Source organism: Centruroides sculpturatus, unplaced genomic scaffold, assembly GCF_000671375.1.
Source record: "Centruroides sculpturatus isolate CEXI.00-Female unplaced genomic scaffold, Cexi_2.0 scaffold64, whole genome shotgun sequence".
Lineage (NCBI taxonomy): Eukaryota > Metazoa > Arthropoda > Arachnida > Scorpiones > Buthidae > Centruroides > Centruroides sculpturatus.
This window is the reverse complement of record NW_019384335.1, coordinates 1,052,795-1,066,921: the sequence shown is the minus strand read 5'-3', so window position 1 is coordinate 1,066,921 and position 14,127 is coordinate 1,052,795. Positions and strand designations below refer to the sequence as shown.

General features: G+C 25.7%; 1 protein-coding gene across 1 annotated transcript in view; it reads right to left on the bottom strand.

Moving 5' to 3' along the window:
* The window catches only part of LOC111631593 (dopamine receptor 2-like), an 87,127-nt gene extending 77,704 nt beyond the window's left edge, over window positions 1-9,423 (bottom strand). The window contains exons 1-3 of the mRNA XM_023375867.1: window positions 9,348-9,423; window positions 6,001-6,088; window positions 5,145-5,365 (exon numbers count right to left, since the gene is read on the bottom strand). The gene's annotated coding sequence lies outside the window, so the exon portion shown is untranslated. The remainder of the gene's footprint in view (window positions 1-5,144; window positions 5,366-6,000; window positions 6,089-9,347) is intronic.
* Between the last annotated feature and the right edge of the window lie 4,704 nt (window positions 9,424-14,127).

The following is a 14,127-nucleotide window of genomic DNA, read 5'->3' as shown; positions in this document are numbered from 1 at the left end:
AAAAGATATATAAATTATTCTTTAATGCGTTAACATTTATATTATTTTTTACTCCTCATTTGGCACAGAGATTTTTAATTTTACTGTTTATTAATTTTTTTATTATATTATACCTTCAAACAATAAAGAGCAGTTCTTTCGTGTAAGAAAGGTACTTTATCAACATATAACGTTAGAAATAAATAGAAAATAATAATCAAAACACCAAATTAAAAAAATAAAAATTGTAATTGTTATTACTTATACACAATTTGCATCCAATTTTCTTTTCAAATCTATTCAATCAATATAAATTTATTTTGGAAATACGATCAGATAAGCAAATAAAACTAACAGGAAATTCCCATTTGAATGCGGAGAATACCCCGAAAATTGTATTGGCTTATTTATCATGATTTTACATATTTATGGAAATAAATATATAAAAAGAAAATTCTCATGAACTTCATGAAGATCTGAATTTTAAAAAAATTAGGCACGTTTTTCCTATTCAAGTTAAAATCACCTGTTAGTTTACCTATGCTCATACGTCCATCAAATTCAAGAAGTTAAAGTCTAATAGAGTTTTTCAATAGAAATTATTTTTAACAATAAGTTACAGTCTCTAATATAACTGAAGAATTGTTATCTGAGGCGAAACCTGTCCAAAACGGAACCTGAGTAAAACGGGAAAAATTCTTCGGAACGGAGCGATTTTCTACGTTAAAAAAAACCCATTCAAAATAGAAACTTGTCAAAGCAGAAAAATATTAGAAATCATGCGATTCCGTTTTACAGAGGTTTTTAACCTGTATATAAATTTATTAAATTATATAAAAGACGTGTATTTACATCGATAATATCTTAAAATTGAAAATTATAATAAAAATTTAAATTTGTAACCATTTACAGTTAAACCTGTGTAAACTGAAATTCACGGTACCTAATACTTTTCCACTTTGTCAGGTTTCTGTGTTACACAGGTTTTACCGTATATCCAACGATATACCGTAAATTGCATTATTATTTTTCTTTTAAATCTTGTAAAAAGCATCTCTGATAGTAAAATAGTATGTAAAATATTACATTAATGTTTATATTTAAATGAAACTATATAAATATTCCATTAACATTGTAAATAAGCAAATTATTAATTAAAAATACCTGTATAAGGAAATAAATGAAAGAATCAGCTCAACGTATACTAATTATAACGCCAAACTCTTTTTCTAATTAATATTCCATTGTCATTATTTTAAAAAAATTATAATATTTTTATTATTCACTTTGCAATTATAATTAATTGATATTACACTGTTAATTAACATTAAATCTTCAGGCTTATGAGTTAATGCGAATGGGATTATTTCCATGTACAAAAAAGAATTTTACCGGATTAATCAGTTACATAAATTTTTATTATTGTAAATGTATTATCGAACAGAAGAGAGAAAATAATTTAAATTTTTTAAGATCATCAAAGACACCAATTATTTGTTTAACCATACACTAGAATTCATACAGAGAATTATTAATCAATTATATATAAAAATTAATCATAATCTCCATAACGTAGAGCGGAAATAAATTTATTTGCAAGATAATTATTCGGTGTAACAATGTTGTGCTTTGCAACAGAACAATTATAAAACATAATTTTATTGGATTGTGTTTATATTAAGATAAACACAATTTAAATTTATACATATTCAAGCCCCCTAGTTACACTACTGTACAACAGTGTAACTAGGGAAACTGAATTATAACGTGTAAACCTACTCACCCTTGTATTCGTATCACTGTGGATGTAGTCACTCACTCTGTAGATGATTAAATTCGGGCATTGTACTGTACATAAATATGTATAAGTAAACCTTTACTTATTTTATTTTTTAATTTATTTATTTACAAAAGGTAGGAGCAGGAGCCTTGGTCCCCTCCCATTAACATTATTGTATACATGGTATATAACCCACGTTTATAAGAATGAGCGTGACAATTTTGTCTATAAACTGTAATATATTTTTTATTTATTATTTCCTACTTAATTAATAATTAAAAAAGCCAATTTAATTTTAAATTAAAATAATTCGAATCGATTAAATTTTTTTTATATAATTAAACGTTAAATTTCTCCGATATTTCTTTTCTTGTCTACTCAATAATATGCAGTTAAATAATCTTCAGAAATTATTGGTGTAAAGTATCATAAACTAAATAATAAATTTAAATATTTCATAAAAATAATCTTCAATTCTAATTAATTAGATACAAAACAAGTTTATAATTTATATTTTATTAAAGAATTAGTAGTCTACAGTTATCTTTAAAGGATGTGAAAATAAGTAAATCGAATTGAGCAAAACATAGGAGAAAAAAGAGAAATTTAAACATAAAACAAATAATAAAAATTGAAGCAGAAAAACAAAATATTTGTTCAATTAGATTTTCTAAATATTTTAAATCCTAATTATATATCATGATCATTAATTTATATCGAGGAAAACAAGCATAATTAATAGATTTATAAGTATATATATATATATAATATATTATGCAAAAACAATATTTTACACATCTAATATTTATATAAATTCATATAACTTCTCATAACAACGAATTTTGGCATAATTCTATAAAATATTTCAATTTTTAACAAATGATATTTAATAAAATTATGTAGAAAGTTTTATTGTAATCCTTACTTTTTTATTTTACAATACAGAATAGTAAAGGAAGAGGAGGAGGAGAATGCATTATCGATTTAGTTTCAAAATTCATAAAAATAAAATATTATATAGTAACACTATAATAAGAATTTAAGGAACTTTTGAAAAAAATAATATACAAAATTTCTTATATAAAATTTAATTTTTGTATCAAAATAATAAATTAAAATTATTCATAATCATTTTCAGTAGGCAGATTGATTTGTTATTTTTTTTCATTCCTAAAATATTCATATGAATAATTTTATCGAGGAATTTTTATTTTCAACATTACGATTTTTAACAGCTATTCACTTCAATTACTTTTTTCATTAGTACTTAAAATTTAGTTGACATTTAAATGAAAAGATACCTCCTTCTTTTGTCAGACAATTTAAAAAATACATCAACTTTTGATAAATCTTTTCTCCGGAATTACAATAAAAATCATTCTGAAATATCTCCATCTTCACTTATAGTTCTTAAGTGTAGCCTAGAGGTTAAACTTATGATTAGTTGATTTCGAAAACTACACGTATCCCGTCTAAATAATACCACACGTACACTTGCATTGAATAAAACAATTTTATAAGTTAATATATTTTATGATTTCTTAATGACGATATATATCAATTTATTTATTTTTAATCATTTATACTTATATTTTTTATCACAATTAATATAAAACGTGATTAAAAAATCGAAGAGATTTATACATTTTCTCAAAGATTTGTCATGGAAATTCCAATAAAAAATAGCATTAAGACGAATAATTTCGAATTATTGCATCATGGGCAAACGGAGCACTTTCCACATAATGGAGCGAAAATTCCACAAATTATCGTGTAACCTGTGCAAGGTTGCATACTCTTGACCATACTTTGTCTGTTAAAAAGTACCGAAAAAATTAAATAATTAAATAATTTACTGATGTAATTAATTGTCTTCAAGCGTTGCCCCCTCTGGCAAATTTTCTGCTGACCCTCGTGAGTCGATGTATTGATATTTCTCATGACAACTCATTACCATTTTCTTGATACATCTGAATTTACCACGTGTATTGGAAATAGTGTTTATGATTTATGTTTTTTGTCACACGTATTTCTTTTATTATCAAAATAGAATTACTTCCTTTATTCCCTTAATATAAAATGGAAGGTTTTCTAGCCATAAAGCGAAAATTAAGAGATAAACTATACTAGTGAATTGGTGTTAATGGGAAATTTGGAACCACCTCAATTCCGTTTCCATCTTGTTGAATTGATGCTTTTGTTAAATTCACATAGTTTCTAAGGATAATAAGAAATTAGCAAAACGGTAAAGAATATTTATAAAATAATAGGAACATTACGATCCTACCGAAATTGTTTGTCCATTAGAATATATCATAAATTAAAAACCATTTCCTCTCTTAGGAGTTTTAAATAATAGAAAATTATAATTACAATTAAGCAGCGAATAAATTTATATAAATTACGAATTTTAAATATTATTTATTTACTTAGATACAAACACTAAATTTTTTAAAAATTACTTTGTTATTAAAATTAATTAAAATTTATGCAATGGTAGGATGTGAGTATTTATTATTAAAAATAATTTAAACATTTTAAAGTAATTTTTAATTTCTTTTTTTAACATTGTATTTCTAGAGCAACACGGTCCCAAATTATTTCAGCACAGATGTCAAATCACACGAGAAAAATGTTTGGAAAGGAGTTTTTTCCCTATAAGAATGAGTCGAAAAGAAACGATTTTCCACTTTAGGATAAATAAAGATGCGTAGAGATAAGTTCTGAGCTGATATTTTCAAGTAAATATCCATCATTTCCGAATTAACTTATGATTATTTAAGATAAAACATAGTCAATTTGTTAATGTTAATTTAAAATTTCAGCTTAAGAACGTACGAAATTTTCAAAAAATAAAGGAACTGTTTCCATCCCTTTTTTTAAAGTTTACAAATATCGATTTTTTAATCGCAAATGCCTTACAAAGTTTTTCTTAATCTTCGAATAAACAAATAAATATTTAATTGTACATAAAGAAAAAAGTAATAAATATATAACATTTAAATTAAAAGAATTTAGCGTATTTATATGAATTTAAAGGAAACAATAACACGAGTTTTCTTCGTTAATTTTTTAAAACTAATCTAGATGTGAAGTCAGACAATAATTAAAAAATATATAATATATACTTATATATTTCTTTTACTGTCGACAGCTTTAAAACTATAAGTAAATCAGTTTAAGTATATAATTTAAAATACTTCACTTAACCTCAAGGAATTTATCAATTTGACTTGATATTTTACAAGTGATTAAAATGTACATACAATCAAAGCAACTATTGTACTTAATAATACACTAATTACAAATCAAATTAGTGAAATATTTTAAAATTTTACAAAGAAATTAATAGATAAATTACTTATAAAAAGGGGGAAACTCTTACCTGTAGCTACTCGATGATATAAATAAAGCATTACGTGGTATTTCCTCATATTGGCACAGACATAATATATATTGCTACAACCTCACACTATCACCGACTGACTAGAAAGCACTTGATCCTTTAACTTTATATTTCCAGATGCGGCAAACCGATTCAGGGGACGATTCCAGCTCCCTCTTTTGGCAGAAGCTCCAATATCGAACAGTACAAGTATCTGCCTTCTATTAAGTATAATCATTTCTTTTGTTTATAACACTACATTTACTTATGTTCTGTTACGTATTTGTTTACTCTGATAATAAAATTTATTACTAGGGTATATAAAAATACTGTATTGCTATAAAAATTCAATTGTATTAATTATACACGAGGGGAGTATGCAAGTATTATTATAACCACTTGTTTTTTAAGGAAATATATGATTTAACCTAATTATTATTATCAATTTCGACAGGTAAAGGGATGATTTTTCCCCTTAATTTTCTTGGTGTTATCGTAGTTAAATAATACATTTTTTGGCACAGATTGGTGCAAAAAATCATTAAAAGATGCGCTTAAATTATAATAACGTGAGGAATGCTAATTTCGAACGATTTTAAACAACATCAAACGTCTTTAATTCTATTTAATGCAATTTTATTGCATTCTTGAGAGGAGGAATTTGATAAACTGGCTCTATTTTGATTCATTAATCCGTAAATAAATTAGAAATTAAACATTATGATAAATTCGATTATATGATTGTATTCAAGCATTTGGAAGTCAGAAACAAATGTTTACGTAACCGTAAAAAGTGCTCTGTTGCATTAATTCTAATGCAGTTGAGGCATTTATGTAGAAATAAGATAATACTTACCTTATTTTAAATTGCTGATGTAGCAGTTTTGTATTGTATCGTCACATATATCGACATAAAAAATAACAGAAATTTCTTTGAATGCCGTCTATATTTGTAATATACAATATTAATTAATTCTCAATTTAAAAAAAAATAATTAATAAGTAGAAATAATACAACTAAATTTTAAAAATGAAAAAAAAAATATTGATAGTTAATCTGTCTATTAAAATAATTAAAGTAATTTAAATTACAATATACTCAAGCTGTAGATCGCGAACTACACGAGTAATGCTACTTTTAATAAACATTATTGTTTTATTGATTATATTTAAGCAAATGATAATTAAATGTATTGAAAAATAATTAAGAACTTATTAAACACATAATTATCACATTAAAATTAATCTAAAACTTCATTTTTTTTCTTCTAACTTGATTAACGAATTAAATAAATGCTCATTTTAAAATTAAGATACTTTTAACTTCAATTTTCTAGTGAATTTTAATCAATACACTTTAATAATTTAAATAAATGAAATTAAATTTTCGACATGCAATTAGTATTTTATCGACAGAAGAATTATCTGAAGATTTCATATTAAAAATATAAATCTGTGGAACGATTATTCGGAATTAATTCACAATATAATATTTATTTACACAAAGTAAAGTTCTTAATATTTACATTATAATGAGTTGATATACTTTCTTAGAACTTTATTAATTACTGAATTGGATTAACATTTAGATAACTATTTAAATGAATAAATTATACAGTTAAATTTTTGAAAATTTAATTGTTATTAATCAAAGGGAGAAAATTATAGTAATTTATAGAAAAATTATAATTTAATTGCCAAATTTTCAAGTAAATTGATAATTAATTACTTTTGAAATATTTTTTGTTTACATGTAAATTAAATTTTAGTTTTTTCAGTCAAATTTATTGTAATTTTAGAAGAAAGCTATTATGTAAACCTGTATAAATTATAAAAATATTATTAATATATTGTTATAATTAGCACTTATTATTATGGCATCACGCAGCGTAGAATAGTAATATATACGTAGTTAATACTTATTTTTTAAAGCACTTGTTACTGTTATAATGTAGAGGCTTTATTGTCTTACAAGAATTACTTAAGGATTAATAGCATCGATCTAATAAACTTAAGCACATTTTCTTGACGTCATTGCCAGGAAGTCATTAAATTCATAATACAGTATAATATACTTATCATACTGGAAACTATTAACAGCATGTTCTTAACAAAAACACTTTTAGTTCAATGTACTTTTAATTAACTCTATTTTATCATAATTTATTATAAGTATAATAATAACCATGCTTAAATTTAGTAATTAAAGTATAAAATAATAGACTTTACCTTTAATAATTTTAGAAAATAACTAAATTTTTTTTATTTAGTTTAAACTAGTGAGATGATATATTTAAAATTGTTATGTTTGACGGGAGAAGGCAACGAATCATAGGTGTCTAACACTTAAATAGGGGCCAGTTGTCTCCTGTGTGGACTTTCTATAGGAAATTGGTTCCTATTTAGGTGTTAGACACGTAAAGAAAACCCGGGAAAATCCATGTGGCCAGTTCATTGATCAGGTGCGAACCCACAATAAACAACCAGTGTTTAGTGGTATATATAATCCACTCACGACATGGATGTAACAAGTAGGATGTTTTCCATAAACATTGATGCTTTTGCAATATTTCTAATCATAAAATAACCGAAAACGTATATATTTATTTACTTATTATACAAGTTATTAAACTAAAGTTATTTACGAAAAGTAAAACATGATATATTATATAATGCAAAGGAAGTTGTTTATCTTTTGAGTTGAAAGTATGTACTATACAACTTATAAAAATATTTAACGTGTACGTATGAATATAATTTAAATATTTACTTATAAACTATATATATATATATATATTACTGTGAAAGACCGAAATTAGAGAATGTCGATATTCTCCGGTGAATGTCGACACATACAATATACGTCGGTGAAAGACCGAATAGTTGGTTATTATACATTCGAACAATCGCAGGTGTATGTCGACAAGTACAGATAAGCTGTGGTGGAGGTCGAAACAACACCCGAGAAGCCCATGTCGACAGGGAGGCGACAGTGTATCGCTAAATTCTACGCCGTTTCCTTCTGCTGAAATTGGTGATATCATACGAATACAAGTCCCTGATGTCGACCGTGGCCGTACAGATGCCTGAAATGTGTTGGCGGTTGTTGTTGGAATAGAAGACTCCAACTTTTATAAATTAGCAAACAAAAATGTTACCCTCAAGCAGCTTTATACCCGTAATCAGTTCGTAATTTGTAAAGAAAAGTTACTTTCCATAGATCAGATTTCTTCTCAAGAAGTGTCGCTAAGAGAAGTAGCTGCAGCTAATTCGAAAAGTGGAGGGCAAGGCTATACACGCTGCCATTGCAAACAGAAGTGTTCCACGAATAAATGCAGTTGCAAAAGCAAGGAACTCTTGTGAAATTCAAAGTGCCATAACAGTTTAAGTTGTTCCAATAAATAAGTTTGTATAACGTTAATCAGATAATTTATGTGTAAGTTTATTATTGTATTATTTTCTTTAATAAATTTTAGAATGTACTGTTTGTTTTAGGTTTAACAGTTTATTTACATGTGCTGTTACTTAAGCTTTCTCCTATTTTGACATATTAAAAAGTTGCATTTTTGTCTTAACGTAATAAAAATATTTTTATTCAATATTCACCATCAGTGCATGCTGAATGTCGACATTTGCCGGTGTAAGTGAGAAATAATGATATTTAGCAAATATTTCATACATACACGAAACGACTCTGTGAATGCTGACATTCACCGGAGAATGTTAACATTCGCGTGATATCGGTCATTCACAGTAACATATATATTGTAAAAATATGATTACTTTATTATTAAATGAATACAAACTAGATTAAATTTTTATACATTTTATATGAAATTGGTTAATACTAGGTGATTCGAAGTAAATATTCTAGTTTATCTGAAGCATTAAAATACTAACTTACATAATTTATTTTAGCAAACATAATTAAACATTATTAGTTTCTTAATTAATTACAGTATTACAGAAACAAAGATTGCAATTTTAAATTGAATAATTTGTGATACGTGAATTAAATAAATAAAAATTATTTAACTGTAAACATTTTTACGGAATCGATTGCCTGAAGTACTTTATTTTCATATTTTAATCTGTAGCTTTTCGTGTTTTGAAATGAAAGATTGAGACGGATAACATAGAAATATTATATAATAACTCTATCTAGACACTAATCTACGACATTTCTTAACATTGTATTATTACCATCGTGTAATCCGTTCCATTTTCTCGAATATCTCAGGATTTCGAATGTAACTCTTAAGATCAAGATATAATTTCAGTATAATTAATATAATTCAATTGAGTTTCTTAATAAAATTTCAGACTTATAACTATTAATAATTGGATTTATTTAAATCATTTACATTTCGTGTAAATTATAAAATAAATTCTGTTATAATTAACTTTGTTTTGTGGATTTTGGGTTGTGTAATTACTAGATTTGTCATTAAATAAATCATTTGGGCACTTTGTTGAATGAATTTTGCATTTGTGTCCTTTCGTCTAGAAGTTGTTATTTGAATTTAATAAGAATCTATAAATAACAAAACGATCATCCTATCTAAGTGCTATCAAGAAAATTTAAAACTATACAATATCTCTTAGTTAGAAATTATAGTAGCTTATGGTCGAAATTTTTCTCTGTATTAAAATTAATATTTTATTATTGAGAAAGCGAGAGATAAAAGAGATGAGAGAGGAGAGGATAAGAGATTATTGTATCATTGCATTTTTAAGATTTCAATGCACTCAAAAAGAATTCAACAATGTTTCTCACTCAATACACTTATTTCTTATCTAAAACATGAAAATTAACATACAGAAATATCTATTTTATTGTATATTCTATTGAAATAATCAAAATTTTATTCAACGTTTTATAATTGTAGAAGAACAAAGATAATATGTGAAATTTTTCATTAAATTTCTGAAAAATTATTGTGATATTGTCACAATGTCAAGCTGCAGTTTTTAATCATATTATTAATTTATTTAATTTAAAATATATGCTCTTGATCTAAAATTATTAGTGTCCTGCCCCTGTATAACATACTTTACTTCACCTGGCAACAACAGAGATATGCCGGTCATATATGTAACTACTTTCTGGAATAAACTTTTGAATTTAAATCATGTGACTTCCGTTCTAAACCGGAAATTCGTGTATAGTTAATCAGAATTTGCATCCTATTATGGCATCACGCAGCGTAGAATAGTAATATATACGTAGTTAATACTTATTTTTTAAAGCACTTGTTACTGTTATAATGTAGAGGCTTTATTGTCTTACAAGAATTACTTAAGGATTAATAGCATCGATCTAATAAACTTAAGCACATTTTCTTGACGTCATTGCCAGGAAGTCATTAAATTCATAATACAGTATAATATACTTATCATACTGGAAACTATTAACAGCATGTTCTTAACAAAAACACTTTTAGTTCAATGTACTTTTAATTAACTCTATTTTATCATAATTTATTATAAGTATAATAATAACCATGCTTAAATTTAGTAATTAAAGTATAAAATAATAGACTTTACCTTTAATAATTTTAGAAAATAACTAAATTTTTTTTATTTAGTTTAAACTAGTGAGATGATATATTTAAAATTGTTATGTTTGACGGGAGAAGGCAACGAATCATAGGTGTCTAACACTTAAATAGGGGCCAGTTGTCTCCTGTGTGGACTTTCTATAGGAAATTGGTTCCTATTTAGGTGTTAGACACGTAAAGAAAACCCGGGAAAATCCATGTGGCCAGTTCATTGATCAGGTGCGAACCCACAATAAACAACCAGTGTTTAGTGGTATATATAATCCACTCACGACATGGATGTAACAAGTAGGATGTTTTCCATAAACATTGATGCTTTTGCAATATTTCTAATCATAAAATAACCGAAAACGTATATATTTATTTACTTATTATACAAGTTATTAAACTAAAGTTATTTACGAAAAGTAAAACNAAGAATTCAGTTAAATATCTATATAAAGTATCTTATTACATTATTTTATATACATCAATTTATATAGGGCCTATATCAATATCTATAATACAAAAATGTAACTTATTGCACACTATTAATAGAATTTTGATGAGATTTATCATTTATATCCAAGTTTATATTGTAAAGCAGGTACATTACATAAAAAAATCCGATACATAAAACACTTTTTGTGATAATAAACATCATAAAAAGTAGCTTCATCACGTGATTCGATATTAATACCAGAAGCTATTGTGATATATTGATTTTTCAGACAATACGTAATAAAAGATATATTGATCAGAAAAATTTCACAGAAAAAGTTACAGTTTTTATCATCAAAGTTCTGAACTATCATCTAACTTTCGATTTATAGGAATCATTATGATAATAACGGCACTTAAAATATATTTTATTTAATACAAAAGATTTATGAAGCTAATTTTTCAAAATTATTTTGGACAGAAATATATTGGAGTTTTATATCATAAATATTTATGCTATAAGTATTTTGTTTTTAAAACTATGAAATATTCATCAAAAGTTACGCTACAGTTTCGATACTCCTGTTTTACTAGGCATCATTAGTGGACTGAAATCTTAAAAACATTGTAGACCTGTTAATTTCTATTGTCGTCGGTCTGCATGTCTGTCCTTTCTTAATCTCGAGAATGTTGTTAGATAGATAGAATTGAAACCATATATGAAAAGCTTAAGAACAGCAGGCCCTAATTAACTGCATACAAACTTCCTTCATAAACCCATATGATTTCAATTTAAAATTTTTCTCTTAACGGCAAAACTCTGTCGTTATCAGGAAAAGTATGATTTACAGGGTAAGACAATATTTGAAATCGAGAGCATATATTTTAAATTGATTTTAAATTGCAGTTCGGCAGTTTTTGCTCGTCATTATTATTTTGTTTCTTGTTGTGTTTTTTACTGTCCCAAAAATAAAATAAAAACGTTGTAGAGAAATGTCAGATGCACGTTCCTTGGATGAAAACAATTTATGTACATATCAGTCTCTGTGAAGATGAAGATGGGGAGTAAGAAAAGAGTGAATAAAAGAGAACAGTGCGAGAGAAGGAATGTCATCTTCGTTATAACGGTAAGTAAAGAAGAAAAAAAGTAGTAAAGCTGCAGGTATTCCATCATTGTCAAAGAAATCCAATTGCGGTTTTGTACTCAAACTTCTTATTAGATATGGTGCTTTCTTTCCCCTTCTACTTTAAATTTTTTATAAGAAAAGATTAGCGATAACACAAGAAACAGATAATCAAAAAATTTTTAATTTTCTTACAAATAAGTTTAATTTAGATATGTTTTAATCTTTAATTAATGGCCGATAAACGTGTAGGAAATATTTTTTGTCAGTGAAAAATGGCTTTTTATTTGTTTTCATTTAATGGATATTTATTGTTGAAAATTGATGCTACTTTTTGATAAATCCTTACAAATATGGTTTTATATTTCAAATAATAACTTTGACAGTTTTAACATTGATTGAAGCTTTAATTCAATAATGTTTTCGGGTATTAGCCTATCAAACAACATTTTACTAAAATAAAATATGATCTATTAAATTCGAAGATTTTAAATCTAATAAATCAATTGAGGAATAACATTTATATTTATAAATATATATTTTTTGCAAATTTTGAACACGTTATGGTAGGCACAATCATAGTAATATTGAGTATTTGTAGATCTATATTAGAATATCTTTTCTCAATAAACAATAAATAAACTTATTCTTTTATTATTTAGATTTAAAAAATTGTTTATTTTTATTTTTTTATGTTCTTTTATTTTGTAATTTCACATTGTATTTGTTTAACGCGGCTCGGTAGATATCTACGATAAGAACACTTATTACACTGCGTTAAAGAAGATAAATAATGGAAAAAGTTTACAAAATATAATATAAATAACAGTTTGTTTTATTAAATTTAAAAATGTAAACAATATAGAAATGTATACAAGTATATATATATATATATAATGAGCAGTATAGTAATTAAGTGAATGCATTTATAATAATTAATGTATATGATATACAATATGATATGTGCAATACGTGAAGTTTAATCTAATTAATGGAAGTAGTGATGACAGTTTTAAAGAAAAAATGTCATTTGTTATATTGAAATTGTCGTTTTATTTCAATCTTTCAATATTTATTAAGCGAGGTATTTTGATTGAAATTTAAAATTTTAAGATTGTTTATAAGTTTACATGTTTTTGAAAATAGTAATAACTGAGAAATTAGAAATTCTTAAAGTTATTTCTGTCATATTTTTTACATAATTATATATTAAGTATTTGTTATTTAATTTAAAAACTTTAATGTAAATCAATAGAATTTTATAAAAATTTAAAAAATGCTCTTCAAATCATTATCGGGATATTTCGTGATATGCCTTTATTGATTTATATAATAGAGGAGAAGGTGGTATTATGGAATCCCCCATTTCAGACTGATAATAAATGCGAACTCTAGCAAATTGTGGCTAAGCTTCAATAGGCAGACATCCATAGCAAGGGGAGGACGCTTCCCACTTCAGTTATGCGGTTGCGTTCAGTGAAACAGGACGTTTTTGTTCTTCGCAATTTCAAACTTCTGAATGGTAAGTAAATTTAATTACTTCTAAAATATAAATCATGTAGTTGTAGGTTCCCTGGTGCATGTGTCCCGTTCTAGAGGCCTAGGAGTACGTGTTAGTCTGTCTGATGCTTACATTTTTAAAGTTTGGTGTCGACAAAAATTAAGTTAACCTAAGATGGCAATGCGTGAAATATGGACCCCATTGGTATTTTTGATATGGAACCCGACTCCTCTGCTGTTCCGTATTATCCACAAATTCAAATCATGGAATAATTTTCGTAAAAGTATGTGACGCATGAATGAAAAAATTAGGAATAGATACCTAAAACTATAAATAAGTAGATGTAGTGAAATTCTGAAGTTACAGTATTTTGGTTG